Source organism: Dipodomys spectabilis, unplaced genomic scaffold (assembly GCF_019054845.1).
Source record: "Dipodomys spectabilis isolate Male_0828 unplaced genomic scaffold, ASM1905484v1 ptg000065l, whole genome shotgun sequence".
Lineage (NCBI taxonomy): Eukaryota > Metazoa > Chordata > Mammalia > Rodentia > Heteromyidae > Dipodomys > Dipodomys spectabilis.
In genome coordinates this window covers 3,163,905-3,178,105 of record NW_024870742.1, presented here as the reverse complement: position 1 = coordinate 3,178,105, position 14,201 = coordinate 3,163,905, and the positions used below count along the sequence as shown (strand labels likewise).

The following is a 14,201-nucleotide window of genomic DNA, read 5'->3' as shown; positions in this document are numbered from 1 at the left end:
TGGTGTTACTTTTCCTACATTTATAATGAATAGGCTGATAAGATATCCAAACATATCTAAAGATATTTCAATAAAATTCCAAACTGATGTGGATACATTGGCCACTCGTTGGAACTGTACGACAAATTAGGCTGGTTTGTGCTGTAGTTCAATCTATAAACTCCTGGCTAAAAAAGTCTTCAAAAATATTCACAGAATACCTCTAAGTAAAGTTTATGACAGTTATATCTGTATAATTCTTCTAAGGTCAGGATAAAAGCATTTGTTCCCAACATTTAAAATCAACAGGTTCTGTTGAATTCATGGATCCAGAATTGTATGGATTCACATTCATATCTCAAAATTTTATCAAGATGACTTTCACCAAAACACTTTTCTTATTGAACTTGTCTAAGTCCTTTTACTTTTCAAATCGAAATAGCATATTTCCTTCAAGATCTTCCTGCAAATTCTTTCCTTCCTTTAATTCTGTCAATCTCTGTTTACTACGTTTTTGTTTCCTAATGTATCTCTTTCTTCCAGTCTTATCCACACTGGTACTCGCATTGCTCACACTTGTGTCAGAACTTTCCTTTTCCTCTTCCCTCCAATAATGCCCCCAATTTTATTATTCTTTTTTCCTATTCATGATCGTGGATATTTTGATGATGTCTAAACAGACCTGTCTTTGCATCTGTTTAATATAAACTTTAGAACTATCAGATATTTTCCCCCTAAATCCGTTATTTCCACCTGTGTTTCTTATCACTAAGAACATCACTAACACAATTACCAGCCAAACGTGTGGAAGCTCTTTAGATTTCTTCTTACCCTTCTATTCCCTCCTATTAGATAAGATGAATGATCAAGATTTACTCACTTTTTTATCACTAATATGATTTCTTTTTTTGGAGCTTTTATGACTTTCTTTAATTGTGAAAATACTGTACAGAGGGGTTAGATTTACATGGGCAAGATAATGAGCACATTTCTTATAAAGCATTTTAGCCTCCTCCTTTGTTTCCCCTTCCTATCCCTTCCCATCCTCCCCCCACCCCACACCCAATCCTCCCCCCCCACCAAAGTTGTACAGTTCGTTTTTGACATAATGACTTACACAATATGATTTCTCTGTACTGCTTTTTATGCCCCTAACACCAGCCTGTTTCATTTACTCATCACTTTCACTTAGTCCTAAAACGACCATTTTGAAAGTACGCATTTCCCCCATAGTCTTTTCATATTGGTCCTCTCTATCCCCAAATTACTCTCTTTGTAAGCACCCAGAGTGAAGATCTCAGACACATATTCTAGTATCATTATTTACTCACTACGTTGATTGTTGGCCTTACATTTCTCATGTGTAAATCAATGTAATCTAACAGAAATAATGAAGAATATATTTGTTGACTTCTAGAGCAAGAATAAAGAAAAGTGAAGAGTCCTTACATTTTCCACTTTACCTTACAAATAAGGAAAGAGTCACATTCAGTTTGTTGGTATAAAGTCACAAATTGTTTCATGTAGAAATAAAAATAAGTTTTACCTCCTGGCTCTAAGGCCTATGTCCTTTCTAGGTAACTACAGATATGAAAGTGGTATTATGTAAATTGTGTCATGTCTTTACAGCTGTATTGCAGAACATACTCAATATATCATTTGAAAACATTGGTTACTGAATAGTATCTATATGAGAATGTTATTTGAACTAATCCCACTAAGTTGAAAATTACACTTTAGTCCATCAAAATGTGGAAATAAACAATTTTATTTATAAGAAAATAGTACCATCAAGAAAAGTGAGTATACATTAGAGAGACTGCAGGAATTAGGGTTTTTACGGTCTCTGCCTGTTTATGTGAATGTATTTATTGATATTGAGACTCTCCTCTTGTTATTCTTATTGTATGTAATCCAACGCTGTTTATTACTATGTATTCAATGTGTAAAGTTTTTTCCTTTTCAATCACACCAATGACATTATCAGGCTACACTGTGGTCATCATCGTATCCATCAAAATTATTATTAACATCATAAGCGCTAACAATTGAAAGTCTGATATATATCTATGATTTTGCGATTGTCTTTTGATTAATAATTTTAATGTTACCACTGTGCATGCATCCATATTAAAATTTTAAATAAATAAACAAATAAACTAAAGCATATCAGGTAGCTTGACTATGTGCTTATAACAAATTATGGAATAGATTTTTGAAGTATTGCAAATTCCTAACCAGTATGAATTAACTTCCTCTCTCCCCATCACCACACACAAGTATTTATGAGTTTGAACAGAATTATTTCAAGTAATATACTGCAAATTTTACTATAATATCATGTGTATATCTGAAATTAGCCGTAATGTAATAAACTCTACATTCTATTGAAATATTAGTTATTTTATTCTAGGAAACGTTCGGAAAAATAGAGTGTATATCTTTGAAGGAAAAGGTAAAAAATATTAGTATAAAAATTTTAGAGGGAGTCTGTCTTCAGAAATATGTATATATATATATATATATATATATATATATATATATATACACGTATATACATATTTATTGTATGTAGAAAGACATACATTTTTAGAGATTATTTTTCATCAGAAATATATACATATACCTAAATTTATGTGTAGAACGATGTACATTATAGTGAAACAAAAATCTTAAAACATAATTAAAATTTAAAAAATACATCAAACCAAGTGCCATTGACTCACGCCTATAATTCGAGCTATTTTGGGTAATGAGATCTTAGAATTGTGTTCAAAACTATCCCAGTCAAAAAAGTACTTGTTAGATTCTTATCTCCAATTGACCACTAAAAACAGGAATTAGCTCTATGCCTCAAGTTGTAGAGTGCTGCCTTTGAGCATAAAAAGGCTTAGGGACAATGCCCAAGTCTTGCAAACAACAACGAGAACAACAAGAACAAGAACAACAACAACAACATATATCACATTAATTTCATAAAAACATCTTTTAACTGCTATGAACATTTCTTAGAAAGCTTCTTTAGCCTACATGGGGGGGGGGACTGGGTGGGGGGACAGGGGTTTGTATGGAAAGGGATGGGAAGGGGAAACAAAGGAGGCGGCAACAGTGCTTGATAAGAAATGTACTCATTATCTTGCCCATGTAATTTTAACCCCTCTGTACGGTATTTTCACAATAAAAAAAAGAAACATGAATATATGCCCCTGGAAAATGTTAAGTAACAATTATATAATAAAGTTCGTTTTCGACATAACGACTTGTACATCTCATTGTTGCAATGGGTCCACCTGTATCCCTATTTAATTGTAACCACTCTGTACAGTACTTTCACAAAAATAAAATCTTCTATTTAAAAAATAGTATAGAATATTTACCTCTATGTTAAAGACATGTCTATTTAGGTTGCTTAAGATATTTAAGTAGTGTTTAGGAATTAATAATAATGATAATATATTGGGTCTTGTCATTTACTCTATTTTATGATAGTAATAAAATGATATTTGCAATGATTATATGAAATTTCTCTTGTTTGTTATTTGAATTATAATAAGAGACAAACATTTTTAAATATTTCCATAGGAAAGGATCATTTTAATGGTATCAATTCTTTTGTAATTTCAAAACAATTAAGAAAATTATTCCAAGGCTGGTTTGCTCTAAGTCTATATTTGTTTTCTTGTTCGAGTTTTCATATGTTAGTAGAAATTAAAATTCCAAAAATTCGATGGATCTTGGCATTCAGGAACATCTTCATAGATACTAATATTGGAGTTCCTTAAGCAGAATTGTTTTATTTCATTTGTTATTTTCACAAATAAATCAAGATGATTGTGTATTTTGTTTCTTTTTACTGCTATTGGCTCTTATCTTGAGAATACTTTTTTCTAGCAAAGAAGAGGAAAGCAATTGGATTGAGCAAGTAACATGGCTTTCATAAAATGTTCATGCATAGATTTGGGTCTTCTGTCATTTGCTAAAAGTTTCTTCCAGAAAATGTTATCAATTACTTATAAGTGATGGATGATTCCTAGATATTCCAGTTATCACATACACTTTTTGATTGAGTTATCTCTGTATAAACTCAAAAAAAAAACCAAAATAAACAAAATAAACAGAATCACATCTTTGTTTTAAAAACTGTAGTTTACAAAGAATTTTTAGCCAACAATGAAACCATCTTTTTAGGTATTCTGCAATTTGTGTGAATTATTTTTAACTATATATATATATATATAGCTGACATGAAATTCACATGTAATTTATTTATCTCCTTTTATTGTATACATTTTAGTGCTTTGGAAGTGAAGGGTACAATCAGACGTTTTCCAAGCCTAATTTTCACAAACTTGCATTTCTTCAAGTAGAAATGCTGTAAATTTTATTGAACCCTAAGATATGTATTTAAATGTTTTTTTTCATGCATTTGTTTCTAACGCATTTATAAGATTATTTCTTTGTTGCTTTGTATGTCCCTCCCCCACAGTATAACCCCTGCTTTCACTGTATATGATGTCGGTATAATTTGTGGAGGGGAAGGGGAAAAATGAGTCGTTTAAATAAGGATACAGGTGGACCCGTTGCAGCAATAGAAGTACAAGTTGTCAGGTCGAAAACGAACTTTACAACTTTGGTGGGGGGGGAAGATTAGGTGGGGGGAGGGGAGGGCTGGGAAAGGATGTGAAGGGTAAAAAAAGGAGGAGGCTACAATGTTTGATAGGAAATGTACTCATTATCATGTAATTGTAACCCCTCTGTGCAGTATATTCACAATAATAAAAATAAAAGAAATTAAAATAAATTAAAAAAATGCTGTAAATTTTAGAACAGACATTAAAATAGATACAAAATTAAGTTACAGGAATTTGTCCTCCATATATCCTTTATAGTGTGTCTTTTCAAAACTTGTTTGGGGATTATTTCCAGATTCTCACACATACTATTCAAGTGCACTGTCAATGAACTACATTCCCTGTCCAAATAAGTTTTTTACTTCTCTTTACTAATACATAGAAGTGTAATGGCTGGATCATATACAATTCTCTTTGACCTTTAGAAGACTTGAAAACTTGCTTGCAAAATTGATTGCAGTATTATACAAATCATTCTGCTATCTAGAGTATATCAATTTCTCCACAAATGCATTACTATATTTTCTGTCATCTTTTTATATTATGGTCATAGAAATGAGTTTTATTTTTATTTTTTCTTAGTTACTAAAGAGGAGCTTAATTCATTTGCTCTTCTTATTGACCATTAATTTACATATATTCTTTAAAGAAATAACCTGTTCAGGAAAAAAAATTATATGTAATTAGAAGATATAAAAGTACTTAAGACTCAGGATCATTGTCGAATTAACACTGTAGCATTAACAAATATGTGCCCTCTATCTGTTGGATAGGTTTTCACTTCTTTCATAGAATTATGAAAGGTCATCAGTTGATATTAACCCATTAATTCTTGCTTTTCTTTAGCCACTAATATTTTCCATGTCAAATGTTTAGAATCCTTTACTGATCCAATGTCATGAATTTTTACATTTACATATTATCGGTTTTTATATCTCACATTTAGTTTGATAATCATTTTTTATTTCAAATTTTTGTATAAGGTTTAAGGTAGTAGTCCAAGATCATTCTTTAAATCTAGAGAAGTAATAGTGCCAATACACCTATTTAAAATTCTATTTTTATTTGATAAAGTTCATGGCATCCTTTTAAAAATCTTTTGACCATAAAACTAAGAATTTATTTTTGATAAATCTGTTACATTCTTCTGTGTGTCTGTTCTTATAGTAGAGCTATTTTGTCCTAACTACTAAACATGGTAATAAGATTCAAATCTAGTATGAGAGCTCAAGCTACACCATTTTACAAGATTGTTCTGAATGATCTGTATTCCTTGAACTTACATGCGAGTTTATTGAGCAGGTGGACAAATATCCAATAACACAGTTATCTAGATGTTTGATAGTCACTCATATTTTTCACCTTGGGAAAACACAAGGCCCCAGATATTATATAGAGAAAAATGTCTTTAGAGAATGCTTGAAGCCACTAAAATTAATTTAGGAATGAGTTAAAATTTAGATAACATTACAGCATAATAAAGATGAATGATAATGACTTGAGAGTTGTACTACAGAGGAGAGTGAGAGGGGACAGAATGATGGACCATATAGGAGCTGTATGCCATTAGTATTTTGTTTCAAAAGACAGAAAGACTACAGAGAAGAGAAGCAGGAAAATAATCAACGTGTCCTGAAACAAGTTTCTTTTTAATCCACCTAATAGTGTGGGCTGAGAGTCAGAGAAGATTGGAAAAATAAAATAGAAAATAAAGCATTCTGTAGACCTCTTACAATGTAAAGAAATTGTAATAGGAATATGATAATTATTTTCCAAAGAATTAGATTTAGAATATGATATCCAGGTGCGTGCTCCATATCTCGCTATCGATGGCTATATCTCTAATCATTTCACTATGGATATTTTTAGAATAAGGTCTCATAGTTTCCCAGGCTCTCCGGAATTACAAACCTATTTGCAGTTCCTCCTATAGCTAGAAAATAAAGCCACAAATCACCATGCCCAGCTCAAACTTTTTTAAATTCAAGTACAAGAAATTAAATTTTCAAAAAGTGACCAGGTAATGAAGCCTTTCTTAATAAAGTATGTGCTTCTTGAAATTACAGTTAGTATTTGTTACCTGTTGTTAAGGTATATACTTATTTTGGTGGGGATTTCAACTTGGTGTATTGTTCTTGCTAGGCTGGCATCATATCAGTTGTTAATTTTAGGATAGGGGTTCCCTTTCCACAAGAACATGCACCTGATCTGTCCTTTTAGCCTTCCCATCATCAAAGGCATCAGAGTTGCACTATCTACCATGGCTGGCCTTGATCTTGCAGTCCTTCCAATTTTAGTCTCTAGATAGTGCAGGATGGTGGAAATGCTCCAATGCACTCAGCTATAGATCAAGGAAGTCCACTAAAATGTGGCCTGGGTTCTGTTCTCAAGCCTCCTAAGTAGTTAAGAGTACAGTTGGGAGCCCTGCTGCCAAGCAGTAAATATTTTTAAGCAATTAGACCTATATGACTTAGACTTGTGATTACCTCAGGAAAAGTAAAAAACAGCAGTGAAGCATAGAGGACAGGCAGCATTTTAACTAGCTATTCAGAGACTGAATCAGCTTAGCTACCTATTCAGGAGGCTGAGAACTGAAGGCCACTGTTCAAAGCCAGTCCAATCATGACAATACATGTGATTATCTCCAAAGAACCATAAGTGGAGTAGTGGCTCAAGTGTTAGACCACTATCATTGACCACAGAAGCTTTGGGATAGTGTCTAGGCACTATCAAGCCTCAGCAATGAATAATGCATGCATGAGAAATGCACATGCGTGTGTGTGTACACGCACATGTGTGCACGCACACACACACACACAAATGAGTATTTCAATGCAGAGTTCTTTATTTTTTTACCTTGCTGTACTTTATTTCCCTGTATCAGTCCACCAATTAACAAATCAGCTAAGCACCTATTTACATAAAACTCATCATGTTTCTCTAAAGTCTACTCTCTTTTTGGAAGCCTGCTTTTATTTGACATAAAAGTAAATTATTCAGGAGGTCAAGTAATCTCCCTCAACTCTGTAGTGTTAGCTGATTTTTTAGGCTCTCCCTAGCAATATGATTCTGTGAAATCCTGCATCAAGCAGCGTATTTCATTCACGAGAAGGGAAGCCTCTGTCAAACAATTAGTAATAGGTTTTTCTCCTCCTGGCAAGCATCTGAGTTTTATTATATTGGTATAATTCATGATAAGTCTGTGAATGCCAAAGACTGCTGTGAAAATAAAAAGACCCTTCTCAGTGATTAGCATTTGTATACCATTCATAGATATGAAGATGTTTAAATATTACTGAAATTGCTTTGGAATAAATAAAGTTCACCTTGACTATCTTGAGAAAGAAGAATTGGTTTCTCAGCACTTTAGGTAAGAACTTGAGTGAAAGAAACCAAAGGAAAAGTGAGGAACGACTGAATATATATATATTCAAATGAAACAAACCAACCCAAGAAAACACAAATTAATTCAATACTCAAGAACCTGCAGGAAATGCAAAGATTTATTTAAAAAATCAGCTATGATAAACTTATGAAAAACCTGACTATATGGGAGTCTACCGTTGTGAGGATAGTGGTTAAAGCCCAGACTGGACACAAAGATCTGTACACAATGCCAGACACCTGTCATTCTAAATTCCAGGAAGAATAATATCAAGTGGACTGAGCCCATGATCATACACAAATAGGAAGCCAGATTCTATCTGAAAATTATTCTGGATAATTTAGGGCTGGGGACATGACAAACTGCTAAGAACACCCATTTAGGAGACACAAGACACTAAATTCAAACTCTAATATTATGGATGTTAAAGAAAAAAGCCATGACTTCAAAGAATTGGAATAATTGTAAGATTTGAGTATATGTGTGGAGAAAAATCCATTAGAGAGATAGAGTGAACCCATGTTGCAATGCTTTCTACTTAAGTGATAATGTTATGTGGTACTCCAGACATAACAGAGTTACCTTGCAAAGGTAACTGAGCATGGATGTGCATTTGGGTGATGAAAATACTCTATTTACACAGGTATTAATTAAATAGATTTTTTCGGTAGATTGTAGTTTTTGAAATAAGAGGCTGGGTGATATCCCTGAGCATTTTCTCCACATGTGACCACTTAATTTATTTTTAATTAATTAATTACTTAATTAGTTTCATCCTAATACTAGAGGTTGAAGTCAGGGCCTGGCTCTGTCCCAGAATTTGTTATTTTTTGTTTTAGTTTTCTCAAGGCTAGCATTTCACTGCTTGTACCATAGCTCCATTTCTAGCTTTTGCTTGTTACTTTCAAACCAAAATCTCATGGACTTTTTATTCTTGGTCTGGTTTCAAACCACAATTCTCAGATTTCTTCCTTCTGATTAGTTAGGATTAAAGCCATGATCCACCAGTGTGGCTTCTAATTTTTCTTCTATACTTATTTAATGCACATATTTAGATAATAATGTAAAACTAAGAGTATGGAAGAGAGATGTACAGTCATGATATTGTCCTGTCTCAAATTCAAGTTAGTAATATAAATTTCTTCCTAAGACCATACAAAAAAATACCATAATATAGTCTAAGAGAACTCACTATTGAACAGATGAGCTTTAAGAGCTTTCTAATAGATCCATTATTTATTGTTACTCAACATTAGGAAAAATGTATAATGCAGTAAGTAAAATAGAAGTCCTTTGGAAGACTACTTAAATTCCTTGTTTTTTTAAAGACACTTGTTTTCATCTAAAAAAAATAGGCCTGTCTATTGTCTTCATGTGATTTTGATGATTGAAGATGCTTAATGAAAAGTCAAAATGTATTAGTAGTCCTTTGTTATCAATTCTGACCTTTTCTTTTTTGGAGAATATAATGATCAAAACAAGAGTTCAGAATCAGCAAGCAAGAGTTCAGAATCATGCTTCCAGTGCAAGTGGGTCACCAGTAAGTACTCCTCAATACCAGTTTCCACAAAGTTTTCTCACAGATACAATCGGCCTGCCTTTTCTAGCTGCTTTCCTAGCCTATATCTATTCCTTCATTGTACAGGAAAAGTGTGATTCAACTGATTTCAGATAGATCCAATACTAGTACTATCAAGGATTTAGATTCTTATGTAGGCTATTAAAAAGGTATTTACTAATTTCAACTAAATACATAAATTCTATTTCCATCTTTTTTAAAACAAATTTCTGCTTGTTCTATAAATTGATCAGAGGCATGGATTTTGTGGATAGCTCATCTCTCTCTTTCATGGCTCTCATAGATAATATGAGTGCTCCATAATTATCCTTATTTATATTGTTTTATATTTTGGATTGCGTCATTTCACTTTCTGCACTGCCATTTCCCAAATCATTTATATAGGAGGCATTATTTCACATTTTCTCATTCCTAGAATAAGTTGCACATGAAGACACCACTGGTCCTCATTTTCAGTCTGTACCTTTGAATATGGAGGAACATCTTTCCTCTGCTCTCCATTTATTCCCTAATCTCCAGTTAGAATAATTTCAAATAGTAAAAATGGAAAAAGAAAATAAATCATGGTGAAAAAACATACGCAGAAAATTCACCAGATATTTCTGACCAGTTCAACCAACATGAACTATTAGAGAAATACATGGACACCTAATTTCCACTGGCACTCAAAGTATCTGGTTAGGCAATTCTGATGAAGATGAGGAACAAGATGAAAAAGTGAGGAATGTCAACAATTGCAAGAAAAAAAATGGAGAAAGATCCAAGCAAATTTCTTCCTTGGGCTGCTCAAAATAACCAGCTTACTACAGTGCAGAGAATACTTTCCAAAAAGGCCACTCATGTGAATACTAGGGATAACTATGAGTATACCCCTCTTCATCGGGAAGTCTACAGTGGACACTTAAACATTGTCCGTGAGTTGGTGGCTCAAGGGGCACATGCAATAACTGCAGATGGCTGGACACCCTTGCACAGTCCATATATGTGTAATAATACCAGAGTGGCTTCTTTCTTCTTCATGATGCAGATACAAATGCCCAAACTAAAGGCTTCTTGACCCCCTTGCATCTTGCTCCTGGTAATTGAGATAGCAAAAATACACTGGAACTGTTGAACCAATATGTCAAACCAGGTCTGAAGAACCACTTGGAAGAAACTGCATTAGATATTACCAAAAGGATAAGTATGTATCACTACCTCTTTGAAGTTGTGGAAGGCTGTACAAATTGTTCTCTTAAATCCTAATGATTCGGTAAATTTTCTTAAATTTCAAAAATGTCATTAATTCCTTTGTGTCAACCCAACATATTTTCACAATCCAAATAACAACAATATCTTATAGTAACAATTCACGGATTCTGTGGTGTTCTTCCAAGTGAATTGCCTGCTTTTGATGTCAAAATGTATTCAAGAGTTTTTGTGTACATCTATAATTATTTATGCAGAGTTTGTGATTTCGTTAATCAGAAATAATTTTCACTTATCTGTTGAAATGAGTAGTATAGAAACTCAAGATATTTCCGGTGTTTGTCTGAAAAAGTATATTTTAAAATATTCTATATTCTATGTTTGTATAGTGTCCATAATCTATTTTATTCTCTCCTAGATATAATACATTGAATTCTACATGGTTTTATAACATATAAGTTCATTAATGTGTCCTTTCAGATTGCATTCCATATAGAAACAGTTTAAGATTCCTTTTTTTCCCCTAGGTCCTTAAAGTATTATATTTCTTTGGGATAAAACGACAATGTTGTCTAATTTCAAAAGTTGTGTAAAGGTTATGCTATGTAAAGGCCTTTCTAAGGTGAAAATTTAATACATTGATGTGAAAGTAACTTTTAATTATATGAATTATGTGTATTGTTACACTTGTAATTTTGTAATCAACATTTTAATAGCTGTTTTTCATTTCTTGCATCTGAAGAATGAAAAATTTTGATTACTTCACAAATTTTCATATCACCCTTGTACAAGTGCCATGTTAGTCTCTGTATTGTTGTAATTTTGGTATACAACCTGCTGAAGAATGTAGTACCTTGTAAATTTAAGTAGTTAATGATGAAATATTTATACAGGCTTATATGCTTAGGAGCCTATTTGTAACAAGGAAACCTTCTTGTTCCTAAAAATGCTATTAATCTTATTTCCCTAAAATTCTGTGAATAGTTGAAAAAATATGTTGTTCAGTTGATTGCTCACATTTGCAATCCTTTTGTCAATGACTATTTTAAGTCTTTTTCATTTAGAATTTGATCATACCTTCAAGTATTTATAGCTTAGTCCAAAGGAGACGGCTTTTTCAAGTAATTATTTATCCAACTGTGTTAGCTCTGTGAAGCCAATGGATTCAAAGTAAGCCTTGTTTAAGAGCTACTTCTAAACATATGCAGTTGAAATTTTCCCAAATGAGGTCTTATTGGCACAAATGTCTACCTCACCCTTTACCCTTCTTCCATGTAGGAACAGACCAACCAGAATATCTTACTCTGACAGCATAGATTGTATTACTGGAACAAAACTAATCTTAGTTACAAGGGATCATAGAGAGATGAACAGTTCAGCCAGAACTGTTCATACTAGAAGGCATTTTATCAAAATACGATTGTTTATGATACCTACCATTTCAAAAGTAGCTAAAGCCAAGAAAGTGAAAAATTGTTCACATGCATGATTACCTAATGTCTTGGTCTCTCTACCTTCCAACCAGGCAGGAACTTACTCTACTGCCATTTTATCACCAAATATTTTCTTAATTACAAGAGAAGTCCATATATATCTCTTCATTATTAGGCCTTAAATTGGTAATCTTTTTTATTATTTTTATTTTTATTATTAGTTTTATTGTGAACATAATGTACAGAGGGGTTACAATTACATGGGCAAGATAATGAGGACATTTCTTATCAAGAATTGCAGCCTCCTCCTTTGTTTACCCTTCGCATCCCTTCCCAGCCTCCCCCGACCTCACCCAACCCTCCCCCCACCAACGTTGTAAAGTTCGTTTTCGACATGACAACTTGTACTTCTCATTGTTGCAACGGGTCCACCACTATCCTTAAACGACTTGTTTTTTCCCTTCTCCTCTACAAATTATACCGACATCAAATATAGTGAAAGCAGGGGATATAATGTGGGGGAGGGACATACAAAGCAACAAACAGATAATCTTATAAGTGCGTTAGAAACAAATGCATGAAAGAAAAGAAAACATTTAAATACATATCTAAGGGTTCATTTTCCTAACATCACATTATCTGACCTTTTCTTCTTGACTCATACATATACTAGATATTGCAAATAAGAGAAACCATGGGACCTATGTTTCTTTGGGCTTGGCTTACTTCACTTAATATAATTTTTTCCAAGCCTTTCCATTTCCTAACAAATGGGGCAATGTCATTCTTCCTGATGGAAGCATAGAATTCCATTGTGTATATATACCACATTTTCTTGATCCATTCATCTACTGAGGGGCATCTGGGTTGGTTCCAGATCTTAGCTATGGTAAATAATGCTGCAGTAAACATAATTATGCTGGTAGCTATAGTGTGGTCTTGTTTGTAAATATTTGGGTAAATGCCCAAAAGTGGGATTGCTGGGTCATAGGGGAGCTCTATGTGAAGTTTTTTGAGAACCTCCATACTGCTTTCCAAAGTGGTTGAACAAGTTTACACTCCCACCAACAATGCAGTAAGGTTCCCTTCTGTCCACATCCCCTCCAGCATCTGTTGTTATTAGAGTTCTTCATTTTGCCATTCTAACTGGGGTGAGGTGGTATCTTAATGTTGTTTTGATTTGCATTATCACCCTGCATCAGAATCAACTCCAAATGGATCAAAGACCTCGGAGTCAAAGCAGACACTCTGACAACATTACAGGATGGAATGCGAGAAACCCTAGGTCTCCTTGGTTCAGGCCGAAATTTTCTGAATAGAGACCCAGAAACACAACAAACCAAAGAAAGGTTGGACAAATGGGATTGCATAAAGTTGCAGAGCTTCTGCATGGCAAAGGACATAGCTAGCACGATCAATAGAAAGCACATGGATTGGGAGAAGATCTTCATTAGCCATACAATGGACAAGGGTCTCATATCTAAAATATACTTGGAACTCAAAAAATTAAATCCCCAACAACAAATACTCAAAGAAACAACTGCCCAATAAATAAATGGACTAAAGACCTAAAGAGAAACTTCTCTGAAGAAGAAAGAAGGATGGCCAATAGACACATGAAGAAAAACTCAACCTCCCTAAATTGGTAATGTTTTAAAAAGTGTTTTCTCTTGACTCCAGGCTGTAAATCTACAAATGGAAAACTTTAGGTTTAACTCTACCAAACACTGAGGTAGAGATAATGGAATAATACTTTAAAACAGAGTTGCCTTTGATACCCTAACCACAACAGCACAATGCAAAACATGAACCTTTTCATTATATTATATGTAGTCATGTATTTTACATTTATATGTGATCATTTTATATTTCACACTATGAAACTTACTAGAATTAATTGATATTTATTGCAATAAATAGAATTAGAATATAAATAATTAGGTTTAGAATATATATCAGAATATAAAATGTATCAACACAATATTTTAGGTACAAACTAAAATGGC

General features: G+C 33.2%; 1 pseudogene; it reads right to left on the bottom strand.

The window, feature by feature from the left end:
* Positions 1–11,508: 11,508 nt before the first annotated feature.
* LOC122108750 lies at positions 11,509–11,608 on the bottom strand (annotated as a pseudogene).
* Positions 11,609–14,201: the final 2,593 nt, after the last annotated feature.